Below are 12,592 nucleotides of genomic sequence, written 5' to 3'. Positions count from 1 at the left end.
TGCTGTATGCTTTTTTTTTTTTAATTAAAGTAATCCAAAACTGGGATTGATATTTTGGCTCTTTTATTTTTACTTAAAGTACAATAACTTTTACCATTTTAATTTGTTTTAATAGTATATTGACAGTATTGTTTTCTGTCAAAAATCCACTTAATTTTCTTTACCCTATTATTAAAATGGTAATTGACAAAAACAAACTACATTGTCACCAGAAGAGCAATACAAAATGTACAAGTGATATATTAAAATCATCTTTCCAGCTTGAATTTCAATGATGCATTGGGGCAACGATTTTGTGAGAAACATCTTCACCCTTAAATAAAGATTTTCTTAATTCCTTACCTGTGTGCTAATTAGATATCACCTTGTTTTCACATTAAACAGACTTCCACATGAGAAAGCAGCAAGGATGCAGTGGCGTTAATGTTTCCTGGTGTCAACCTGTATTATTTCAGTAGACATTGAAATGAGGATGCATCTTGCTGCCTTTCCAATGAAGCAAGTTTAATTTAGTAATAGGTGAAAAACCATCCTTACAAAGGTGTTAATCAGAGACTTGGCTTTGTGGACCCTTTTTCAGAGAACAAATTTGTTAGCATAAAAATAAAGCCAGAAAATAAAGAGCTGTTTAATCACTCAATTGGATTTTTCTGCCAGCATATTTTTTTTCTCTGCAACCCACTGCTAAATTGTGCTTCCTCGCTGTTTTTATAAAATCAATGAATCAAATCTAACTCTGATTACATCAGAGAAGGCCAGGTACCCTACACCATAAGAGGGGGTTTGAAATTTTGACTTGTCTACTTAAAGATCACCAAAATCTGATAACAAGATCAATTACATCCCTGGGTGGGATTGAACCACCAACCTTTTAGTTAACAGCCGTACACACTAACTGATTGCGCCACAGAGACACTTTGCGAAAGTGCATACTGACAAAGGCTAATAAGCATTCATCTAAAACATTTCCTAGAAAAACTTTAAAAAGTCAATAATCTGGAGAGTTTTTGTAAGATGTTTCTTCCATCAACCAACGAAGAAACACATTGGTACTTTCCCATGATGAGTGAGTGCTTCAGGATCTCTTGCACTTACATGTGCAGCAAAGTACAGCAATGGAAGCATGCTGGGCTCATAACCCAGAGGTAGGCAGATTGAAACTATCCTCTGCTATATGCATTTTTTTTTGTTAATTAAAGTAATCCAAAACTGGGATTGATATTTTGGCTCTTTTATTTTTACTTAAAGTACAATAACTCTTACCATTTTAATTTGTTTTAATAGTATATTGACAGTATTGTTTTCTTTCAAAAATCCACTTCATTTTCTTTACCCTATTATTAAAATGGTAATTGACAAAAACAAACTACATTGTCACCAGAAGAGCAATACAAAATGTACAAGTGATATATTAAAATCATCTTTCCAGCTTGAATTTCAATGATGCATTGGGGCAACGATTTTGTGAGAAACATCTTCACCCTTAAATAAAGATTTTCTTAATTCCTTACCTGTGTGCTAATTAGATATCACCTTGTTTTCACATTAAACAGACTTCCACATGAGAAAGCAGCAAGGATGCAGTGGCGTTAATGTTTCCTGGTGTCAACCTGTATTATTTCAGTAGACATTGAAATGAGGATGCATCTTGCTGCCTTTCCAATGAAGCAAGTTTAATTTAGTAATAGGTGAAAAACCATCCCTACAAAGGTGTTAATCAGAGACTTGGCTTTGTGGACACTTTTCAGAGAACAAATTTGTTAGCATAAAAATAAAGCCAGAAAATGAAGAGCTGTTTAATCACGCAATTTGATTTTTTTTGCCAGCATATTTCTTTTTCTCTGCAACCCACTGCTAAATTGTGCTTCCTAGCTGTTTTTTATAAAATCACTGAATCAAATCTAACTCTGATAACATCAGAGAAGGCCAGGTACCCTACACAATAAGATGGGGTTTGAAATATTGACTTGTCTACTTAAATATCACCAAAATCTGATCACAAGGTCAATTACGTCCCTGGGTGGGATTGAACCACCAACCTTTTGGTTAATAGCCTTACACACTAACCAATTGCACCACAGAGACACTTTGCATAAGTCCATACTGACAAAGGCTAATAAGCATTCATCTAGAACGTTTCCTAGAAAAACTTTAAAAAGTCAATAATCTGGAGAGTTTTTGTAAGATGTTTCTTCCATCAACCAATGAAGAAACACATTGGTACTTTCCCACGATGAGTGAGTGCTTCAGGATCTCTTGCACTTACATGTGCAGCAGAGTACTGCAATGGAAGCATGCTGGGCCCATAACCCAGAGATAGGTAGATTGAAACTATCCTCTGCTATATGCATTTTTTTTTGTTAATTAAAGTAATCCAAAACTGGGATTGATATTTTGTCTCTTTTATTTTTACTTAAAGTACAATAACTTTTACCATTTTAATTTGTTTTAATAGTATATTGACAGTATTGTTTTCTTTCAAAAATCCACTTCATTTTCTTTACCCTATTATTAAAATGGTAATTGACAAAAACAAACTACATTGTCACCAGAAGAGCAATACAAAATGTACAAGTGATATATTAAAATCATCTTTCCAGCTTGAATTTCAATGATGCATTGGGGCAACGATTTTGTGAGAAACATCTTCACCCTTAAATAAAGATTTTCTTAATTCCTTACCTGTGTGCTAATTAGATATCACCTTGTTTTCACATTAAACAGACTTCCACATGAGAAAGCAGCAAGGATGCAGTGGCGTTAATGTTTCCTGGTGTCAACCTGTATTATTTCAGTAGACATTGAGATGAGGATGCATCTTGCTGCCTTTCCAATGAAGCAAGTTTAATTTAGTAATAGGTGAAAAACCATCCCTACAACGGTGTTAATCAGAGACTTCGCTTTGTGGACACTTTTCAGAGAACAAATTTGTTAGCATAAAAATAAACCAGAAAATGAAGAGCTGTTTAATCACTCAATTGGATTTTTTTGCCAGCATATTTTTTTTCTCTGCAACCCACTGCTAAATTGTGCTTCCTAGCTGTTTTTTATAAAATCACTGAATCAAATCTAACTCTGGTAACATCAGAGAAGGCCAGGTACCCTACACAATAAGAGGGGTTTGAAATTTTGACTTGTCTACTTAAATATCACCAAAATCTGATCACAAGGTCAATTACGTCCCTGGGTGGGATTGAACCACCAACCTTTTGGTTAATAGCCTTACACACTAACCAATTGCACCACAGAGACACTTTGCAAAAGTCCATACTGACAAAGGCTAATAAGCATTCATCTAGAACGTTTCCTAGAAAAACTTTAAAAAGTCAATAATCTGGAGAGTTTTTGTAAGATGTTTCCTCCATCAACCAATGAAGAAACACATTGGTACTTTCCCATGATGAGTGAGTGCTTCAGGATCTCTTGCACTTACATGTGCAGCAGAGTACTGCAATGGAAGCATGCTGGGCCCATAACCCAGAGGTAGGCAGATTGAAACTATCCTTTGCTATATGCATTTTTTTTGTTAATTAAAGTAATCCAAAACTGGGATTGATATTTTGGCTCTTTTATTTTTACTTAAAGTACAATAACTCTTACCATTTTAATTTGTTTTAATAGTATATTGACAGTATTGTTTTCTTTCAAAAATCCACTTCATTTTCTTTACCCTATTATTAAAATGGTAATTGACAAAAACAAACTACATTGTCACCAGAAGAGCAATACAAAATGTACAAGTGATATATTAAAATCATCTTTCCAGCTTGAATTTCAATGATGCATTGGGGCAACGATTTTGTGAGAAACATCTTCACCCTTAAATAAAGATTTTCTTATTTCCTTACCTGTGTGCTAATTAGATATCACCTTGTTTTCACATTAAACAGACTTCCACATGAGAAAGCAGCAAGGATGCAGTGGCGTTAATGTTTCCTGGTGTCAACTTGTATTATTTCAGTAGACATTGAAATGAGGATGCATCTTGCTGCCTTTCCAATGAAGCAAGTTTAATTTAGTAATAGGTGAAAAACCATCCCTACAAAGGTGTTAATCAGAGACTTTGCTTTGTGGACACTTTTCAGAGAACAAATTTGTTAGCATAAAAATAAAGCCAGAAAATGAAGAGCTGTTTAATCACTCAATTGGATTTTTCTGCCAGCATATTTCTTTTTCTCTACAACCCACTGCTAAATTGTGCTTCCTAGCTGTTTTTATAAATCACTGAATCAAATCTAACTCTGATTACATCAGAGAAGGCCAGGTACCCTACACCATAACAGGGGGTTTGAAATTTTGACTTGTCTACTTAAAGATCACCAAAATCTGATAACAAGGTCAATTACGTACCTGGGTGGGATTGAACCACCAATCTTTTGGTTAATAGCCGTACACACTAACTGATTGCGCCACAGAGACACATTGCAAAAGTATATACTGACAAGGGCTAATAAGCATTCATCTAAAACGTTTCCTAGAAAAACTTTAAAAAGTTAATAATCTGGAGAGTTTTTGTAAGATGTTTCTTCCATCAACCAACGAAGAAACACATTGGTACTTTCCCATGATGAGTGAGTGCTTCAGGATCTTTTGCACTTACATGTGCAGCAGAGTACTGCAATGGAAGCATGCTGGGCCCATAACCCAGAGATAGGCAGATTGAAACTATCCTCTGCTATATGCATTTTTTTTTTGTTAATTAAAGTAATCCAAAACTGGGATTGACATTTTGGCTCTTTTATTTTTACTTAAAGTACAATAACTTTTACCATTTTAATTTGTTTTAATAGTATATTGACAGTATTGTTTTCTTTCAAAAATCCACTTAATTTTCTTTACCCTATTATTAAAATGGTAATTGACAAAAACAAACTACATTGTCACCAGAAGAGCAATACAAAATGTACAAGTGATATATTAAAATCATCTTTCCAGCTTGAATTTCAATGATGCATTGGGGCAACGATTTTGTGAGAAACATCTTCACCCTTAAATAAAGATTTTCTTAATTCCTTACCTGTGTGATAATTAGATATCACCTTGTTTTCGCATTAAACAGACTTCCACATGAGAAAGCAGCCATAACTAGACTTTTTGGTGCCCTGTGACAGAGAATTATATGCCCCCCCCCCCTCCCCTCCCCATTTTTGCAATATGGACAAAAGGCGCATGCCTTGTGGGGAAGGGGCATAACAAGATTGGTCTCAGAGAAAGCACATGAGATATGAAGATATATCTAGTATACTTGACACTCAATGGTTTGTGGTATTGCCGGGGTGCCCTCCTTAAATGCATATACAGTCACACATGGCGTGTTTGTGCAAATGGCATATCAGCAGTCAGCACTAACTGGTGACATGCCATTTGTACAAGTAAGCCATGTGTGACTAATATATAAACATACTTTATTAAATAACACCTCAAACTATCATACCCAGGATTCAAATCTATAACCTGTTGAATTCTAATCAAACACCCTACCCATTGAGCTACTTGATCCTGCATCTATTCTAACCTCCAAAAACAGATTCAGTTGCATTTTCCAGCGTGTTTTGTTTGCGCCTTTGCAAATGTCTTACATCGACAAACTTATTTAGTACTATTTTGCAAATAGGGTTACATTGTCGCAACATTGTGTTCCCTAATTGCTTGATTTTTTAAATGCAACAATTGATAAAGACACCTGATAATTGCTCTGTGGAGTGTTATTTTGTGTCTACTTCTTATCTACATTTAATTCCCTACCTCTAATCAAGGCATTTTTAAATGCTGGGGGCTGCCAGGACGTGAGGCCTACCTAGACTTTAGATCGGAATTTGAATGTACTTGTGAACTAACTTAATTTCCTACTTCTAAATTCATTCCAAAATTCACTACTTACATTAATCCTGTAGTTGGGCATTTTGAGCCTTCAATTGTGGGTATTGTTTTGTGTCCAGACCAGCAGCTGGTGGTGTGCATTTGCTGGAAAGGCATCGAAGACCTCCGATATGCTGCATCTCCTGATGTGTGTCTCCCTCAAGTGGCTGTCAGCAAATGCATGCTAGACACCCCATTCCAAGCTGATTGTGACATCACGGAACATGCATCATAGAACAGGCATGCTAGAATATGGGTCTTCAACCTGCGACCCTCCAGCTGCTGTGGAACTACATATACCAGCATGCCCTGCCTCAGTTTTAGCATACCTTAATAGCAAAACTGTGGCAGGGCATGCTGGGATGTGTAGTTTCACAGCAGCTGGAGGGCCACAGGATGAAGACCCATATGCTAGAGCCAAGCCGCAGGTACATTGAATGCTAGCAAGCTGAATGTTTAAATCCTTTTTGTTCCGCAGCATTCCAATGCGGAAGATTCCATGGAACCAGAGATTATTCCATTGAGAAGGACATGCTGCCTGGATGACTGCACTGTGCAAATTAAATCACGGAGCCAGTTGGCTTGTGGGTGGCTCTGGTGACTGGGTGGTTGGGTGGGCGGTGTGTCAGAGGTGGAGCACATGCAAATGAATGTGTATCATCCTGCTAGTGAGAGTGAAAACTCATGCAGGAGTGTGCCTGCTTGTCAGTGGGTTATGCACCTTGCCAGGCGTCAAATCTACATGGAGCAGCTGGAGGGGACAAGAGCAGGTTTGCAAAATATAGATAGAAGAGCATATATGCTGGCTCATTCTCCATGATTGTGTCAGCTTATGTTTTGGTGCACTGCCATTTTGGTTAAACGCAAGTGTAGTTGCTTCTCGCCCTTTTGGCTGTGATCTTGTATCGTGGTTGAAGAGTCTGCTGGAGGGATTGTTTTCTTCATTGACGAGAGACTGAAGATATTACAGGATGGAAGGCTTGGGAACACTATCTGTTTTTCAGTTGTGGAAGAGTTGAAAGACAGCTTTTCCTTGCCAATATCTCTCTTTTGCAAAGAGCTGCACATTGGAAAATTCAGGGCTATGCCGTGTAGATGAAGCACTAACAGGGGGCTTTAAAATTTTCATTCTAGTTTCCTTCGTTTGGGAGAAAAATGCAAAGGTACAAGACAGCTTTTCCTTGCCAATATCTCTCTTTTGCAAAGAGCTACGCATTGGAAAATTCAGGGCTATGCCGTGTAGATGATGGCCTAACAGGAGGCTTTAAAATTTTCTTTCTAGTGTCCTTCGTTTGGGAGAAAAATGCAAAGGTACAAGACAGCTTTTCCTTGCCAATATCTCTCTTTTGCAAAGAGCTACGCATTGGAAAATTCAGGGCTATACCGTGTAGATGAAGCACTAACAGGAGGCTTTAACATTTTCATTCTAGTGTCCTTCGTTTGGGAGAAAAATGCAAAGGTAGCTTGTGCCATCGCCACTCTGCTCCTTGTGCCGCCTTGACGGTTTACATGAGCCACTGCGGTGACGTTGTCTGACTGGATCAGAACCGGTTGGTCGTAAAGTAAGGTCTCCGCTTGACGTAGGGCATTGTATATGGCCCCTAGTTTCAGGATGTTGATGTGAAGACAAGTCTCTTGACTTGACCAAAGCCCTTGGAAATTTCTTCCCTGTGTGACTGCTCCCCAACCTTGGAGGCTTGCATCTGTGGTCACCAGGATCCAGTACTGAATGCCGAATCTGCGTCACTCGAGAAGGTGAGCACTCTGCAGCCACCACAGGAGTGATACCCTGACCCTGGGGGACAGGGTGATCAACCAATGCATCTGTAAATGTGACCCAGACCACTTGTCCAGTAGGTCCCATTGGAAAGTATTCGCATGGAACCTGCCGAATGGAATGGCTTTGTATGATGCCACCATCTTTCCCAGGACTCGAGTGCAGTGATGCACTGACACAAGTTTTGGTTTCAATAGGTTCCTGACAAGAGTCATGAGTTCCTGGGCCTTTTCTATCGGGAGATAAACCCTCTTCTGGTCTGTGTCCAGAATCATGCCCAAGAAAGACAGACGAGTCGTAGGAACCAACTGCGACTTTGGGATATTGAAAATCCAGCCGTGTTGCTGTAACACTTTCAGTGAAAGTGATACGCTGTTCAGCAACTGCTCTCTTGATCTCGCTTTTATGAGATCGCTCAAGTACGGGATAATTGTGACACCTTGCTTGCGCAGGAAAACCATCATTTCCACCATTACCTTGGTGAAAATTCTCTGGGCCGTGGAGAGACCAAACAGCAACGTCTGAAATTGGCAATGACAGTCCTGTACCGCAAATCTGACGTACGACTGATGAGATGGATAAATTTGGACATGAAGGTATGCATCCTGTACACAAATGCGGACAACAGGTGTCAAGCCGTGTGTTGCCTTTGTCAAGCTGTAATAAGTAGGGGTAAGGACGTTAACCACCTCAGAACATCCTCCCTTATACGTCACCTGCAGCGCATTAATCATAAGTCAGTGACAAGTTCAAAAACTTTGGATGACAGCGGAAGCAGTCCACTGACCACTAAATCCCTTCCTCTTGTAACCAATCTCCTGCAAACCACACCACCAACTCCCTCAGTGTCAATTTCCTCCTTAGACAGGAGAGCCAATAGTCCTGCAGGCCATGTCACTGGCAAGTCTGACGAGTCCTCTCCTGCCTGGGATTCCTCCGATGCATCCTTGAGTGTAACGCCTACTGCTGCTGGCGCTGCTGTTGTTGCTGCTGGGAGTCGATCGTCATCCCAGAGGGGAAGTCGGAAGACCACTTGTACTACTTCCAGTAGGCAATTGACTGTCCAACAGTCCTTTGCGAGGAAGATGAAATATCACAGCAGTCATCCTGCTGCAAAGCGGATAACTCAGGTCTTGTCAGCCTGGGTGGTGAGAAACGTGGTTCCGGTATCCATCGTTAATTCAGAGGCAACTAGAGACTTGATTGAGGTACTGTGTCCCCGGTACCAAATGCCATCTAGGTTCCATTTCTCTAGGCAGGCGATACCGAAAATGTACACAGACCTCAGAAAAAGAGTCACCAGTGTCCTAAAAAATGCAGTTGTACCCAATGTCCACTAGTCCACATGTCCGTGGTTAAGTGGAGCAGGGCAGACTCAGGACTATATGACTGTGACAGCCCACTGGGTAGATGTATTGCCTCCCGCAGCAAGAACAGCAGCGGCGGCACCAGTAGCAGCATCTCGCAAATGCCAACTCGTTCCTAGGCAGGCTACGCTTTGTATCACCGCTTTCCATAAGAGGCACACAGCTGACAACCTCTTACGGAAACTGAGGAACATCATCGCAGAATGGCTTACCCCAATTTGACTCTCCTGGGGATTTGTGACATCGGACAACGCCACCAATATTGTGCGTGCATTACATCTGGGCAAATTCCAGCACGTCCCATGTTTTGCACATACATTGAATTTGGTGGTGCAGAATTATTTAAAAAACGACAGGGGCGTGCAAGAGATGCTGTCGGTGGCCCGAAGAATTGCGGGCCACTTTCTGCATTCAGCCACCGCGTGCCGAAGACTGGAGCACCACCAAACATTCCTGAACCTGCCCTGCCATCCTCTGAAGCAAGAGGTGGTAACGAGGTGGAATTCAACCCTCTATATGCTTCAGAGGATGGAGGAGCAGCAAAAGGCCATTCAAGCCTATACATCTACCCACGATATAGGCAAAGGAGGGGGAATGCACCTGACTCAAGCGCAGTGGAGAATGATTTCAACGTTGTGCAAGGTTCTGCAATCCTTTGAACTTGCCACACGTGAAGTCAGTTCAGACACTGCCAGCCTGAGTCAGGTCATTCCCCTCATCAGGCTTTTGCAGAAGAAGCTGGAGACATTGAAGGAGGAGCTAAAACAGAGCGATTCCGCTAGGCATGTGGGACTTGTGGATGGAGCCCTTAATTCGCTTAACCAGGATTCAATCTGTTGAAATCAGAGCAATAAATTTTGGCCACCGTGCTCGATCCTAGATTTAAAACCTACATTGTATCTCTCTTTCCTGCAGACACAAGTCTGCAGAGGTTCAAAGACCTGCTGGTGAGAAAATTGTCAAGTCAAGCGGAACGTGACCCGTCAACAGCTCCTCCTTCACATTCTCCCGCAACTGGGGGTGCGAGGAAAAGGCTAAGAATTCCGAGCCCACCCGCTGGCGGTGATGCAGGGCAGTCTGGAGTGAGTGCTGACATCTGGTCCGGACTGAAGGACCTGGCAACGATTACTGACATGTCGTCTACTGTCACTGCATATGATTCTGTCACCTTTGAAAGAATGGTGGAGGATTATATGAGTGACCGCATCCAGGTAGGCACGTCAGACAGTCCGTATGTATACTGGCAGGAAAAAGAGGCAATTTGGAGGCCCTTGCACAAACTGGCTTTATTCTACCTAAGTTGCCCTCCCTCCAGTGTGTACTCCAAAAGAGTGTTTAGTGCAGCCGCTCACCTTGTCAGCAATCGGCGTACGAGGTTACTTCCAGAAAATGTGGAGAAGATGATGATCATCAAAATGAATTATAATCAATTCCTCCGTGGAGACATTCACCAGCAATTGCCTCCAGAAAGTACACAGGGATCTGAGATGGTGGATTCCAGTGGGGACGAATTAATAATCTGTGAGGAGGGCGATGTACACAGTGAAAGGGGTGAGGAATCGGAGGATGATGAGGTGAACATCTTGCCTCTGTAGAGCCAGTTTGTGCAAGGAGAGATTGATTGCTTCTTTTTTGGTGGGGGTCCAAACCAACCAGTCATTTCAGTCAGCCGTGTGGCAGACCCTGTTGCTGAAATGATGGGTTCGTCAATGTTTTTCTTTTCAATCTAAGCCCCTGCAGTTTTTTGTAAGAATCTGCTTCGCTATGATGATCAACAAGTCACAAGGGCAAACACTCAGGGCTGGAGGCGTAGATCTTAGGACCAGCTGCTACAAGCATGGCAAAGGTGTCACTATCATTGGTGACACCCAGAAAGGCAGCGAGGGAGATTGTAATGCAGTGCGCGCAGATAAGCAGCGCAATGGTAAAATGGAGGCATGGTCTCATAGGTAGGGGTGTGGCCTGTTGGCCTGAATCTCCATTTTGTTTCTCCGGGTATCCCGGGGGTTGAGTGCTGCACCCGGGGACTAGTGTGTGAGTGGTGCTGGCTCCTGCACAGTGACAGAAACTGGGTGTTGCACGTAATGTCACAGTAAAACACCCATATTCTGTCACTGAAGAGGAGCCGGCACTTTGGTGTCACCCCCCTTGGCGGGTGACACTCGGGTGTGGGCCGCAACCCCGTTGTGATGCCACTGACCCATGGGAAGCTTTACGTGGCTTACCCATGTGTTAGTAGCCCCAAGCATCTTTTGTGTTAGTCCCTGAAGAAAAACTTCAAATATTTACAAATAAATTTTGTAATCAATGGGCCTAATTCAGTAAGGATTGCAAATTCTGCTAAGTAACAGAATTTGCAATCCTTTGGTTCGCATGCTGGGGCCACCCAGCATGCCGCCTCCCTTCTTGACCACGCTGAAATTGCAGTCGCAGTGCAGTTCAGCGTGATCATAAAAAATGGGTTAGCCTCCTGTTGGTGCAGACTGTATGTGTGCGCAGGAAGCCGCCACCATTTTTGTGATCGCAGCTGCTGCATGTGATGTCATGCAACCGCTCTGACCACGCCTCCTGTTTCTCCGTTGCCGACCCCATTTTGAAGCCCTGCCCACGCACCGCTCCATCTCCGACTTGGAAATGGAGTGTTGCTGACCCCCCCCCCCCCCCAGCACCGATTGACAGTCAGAGGCGATCGCATTAACTGCGGGGTGCCACAGAAAATGCAGGCGCATGCGTATGCTCTTAGCAATTTTTGCAGTTGGACTGCTTATTGCGATTGCAATCCAACCTGAATCAGGCTCTATTACCTATCACAATGCACTGCGGGTAGTACAAAATGGGGTTAATATAAGAGAAAACCCCCCAGAGCTGTGCTCCTTAACTGTCCCTGGTGGCTAGTGGAGCGGCTGCCCAGTAATCAGTGTCCACGCCAGTGCGCACATGGCCCGCCCCCTACAGCCACGCTGGATCACGGTATAGTGTGGGCACAGAAGTCCCTTACCTCCCTTTCATCAGCGGCCTCGTGATCCCGGAGGGCGGTGTGTGTGTGACTGACCTTAGGAAGAAACCGGAGCCTCCGCTGCAGTGACCCAGCAACCAGGGCGCGGGAGTATACTGCGCCGCTGGGAGTGATGGAGCTGCAGTAAAGATGTCTATTAGACCTAGCCTGCTGCAGCCCTTGTAGATTCTTATAAAAAAAAGTTCTTCTTTTCTTGTCAAAATTAATAGCTAAGAATAGGCTGCCTGAGGCAGCCCCCTCTTAAGTGTCCTGCTACTGAAGGCACCAACTACAAACTGAGCTCCCTGTTCATGGAAGCGAGGTTATAGAGGAGGGGGCGCTGAGCATCTTGGGAACAGTCAAAAGCTTTGAGCCTGTTGGTGCCTCAGATCAAGATCCTACTCTACACCCCAATGTGAATCCTTGTGGAGTCCAGTGTACCCCACAGAAGAAATGAATGTGTCACACCCATTGGCAGCAACATTAGAATAGCTGCTGATGGGCACAATTGAGAAAGGAAGGGGGGAAAACATTTGAATCCAGCACATATATGTAATTTGAATATGTAATTTGTACCTTCCTACTTTAAAATGT

This window comes from Pseudophryne corroboree, unplaced genomic scaffold (genome assembly GCF_028390025.1).
Source record: "Pseudophryne corroboree isolate aPseCor3 unplaced genomic scaffold, aPseCor3.hap2 scaffold_957, whole genome shotgun sequence".
NCBI lineage: Eukaryota > Metazoa > Chordata > Amphibia > Anura > Myobatrachidae > Pseudophryne > Pseudophryne corroboree.
The sequence above is the reverse complement of the archived record's forward strand: the minus strand, read 5'-3'. Positions refer to the sequence as shown.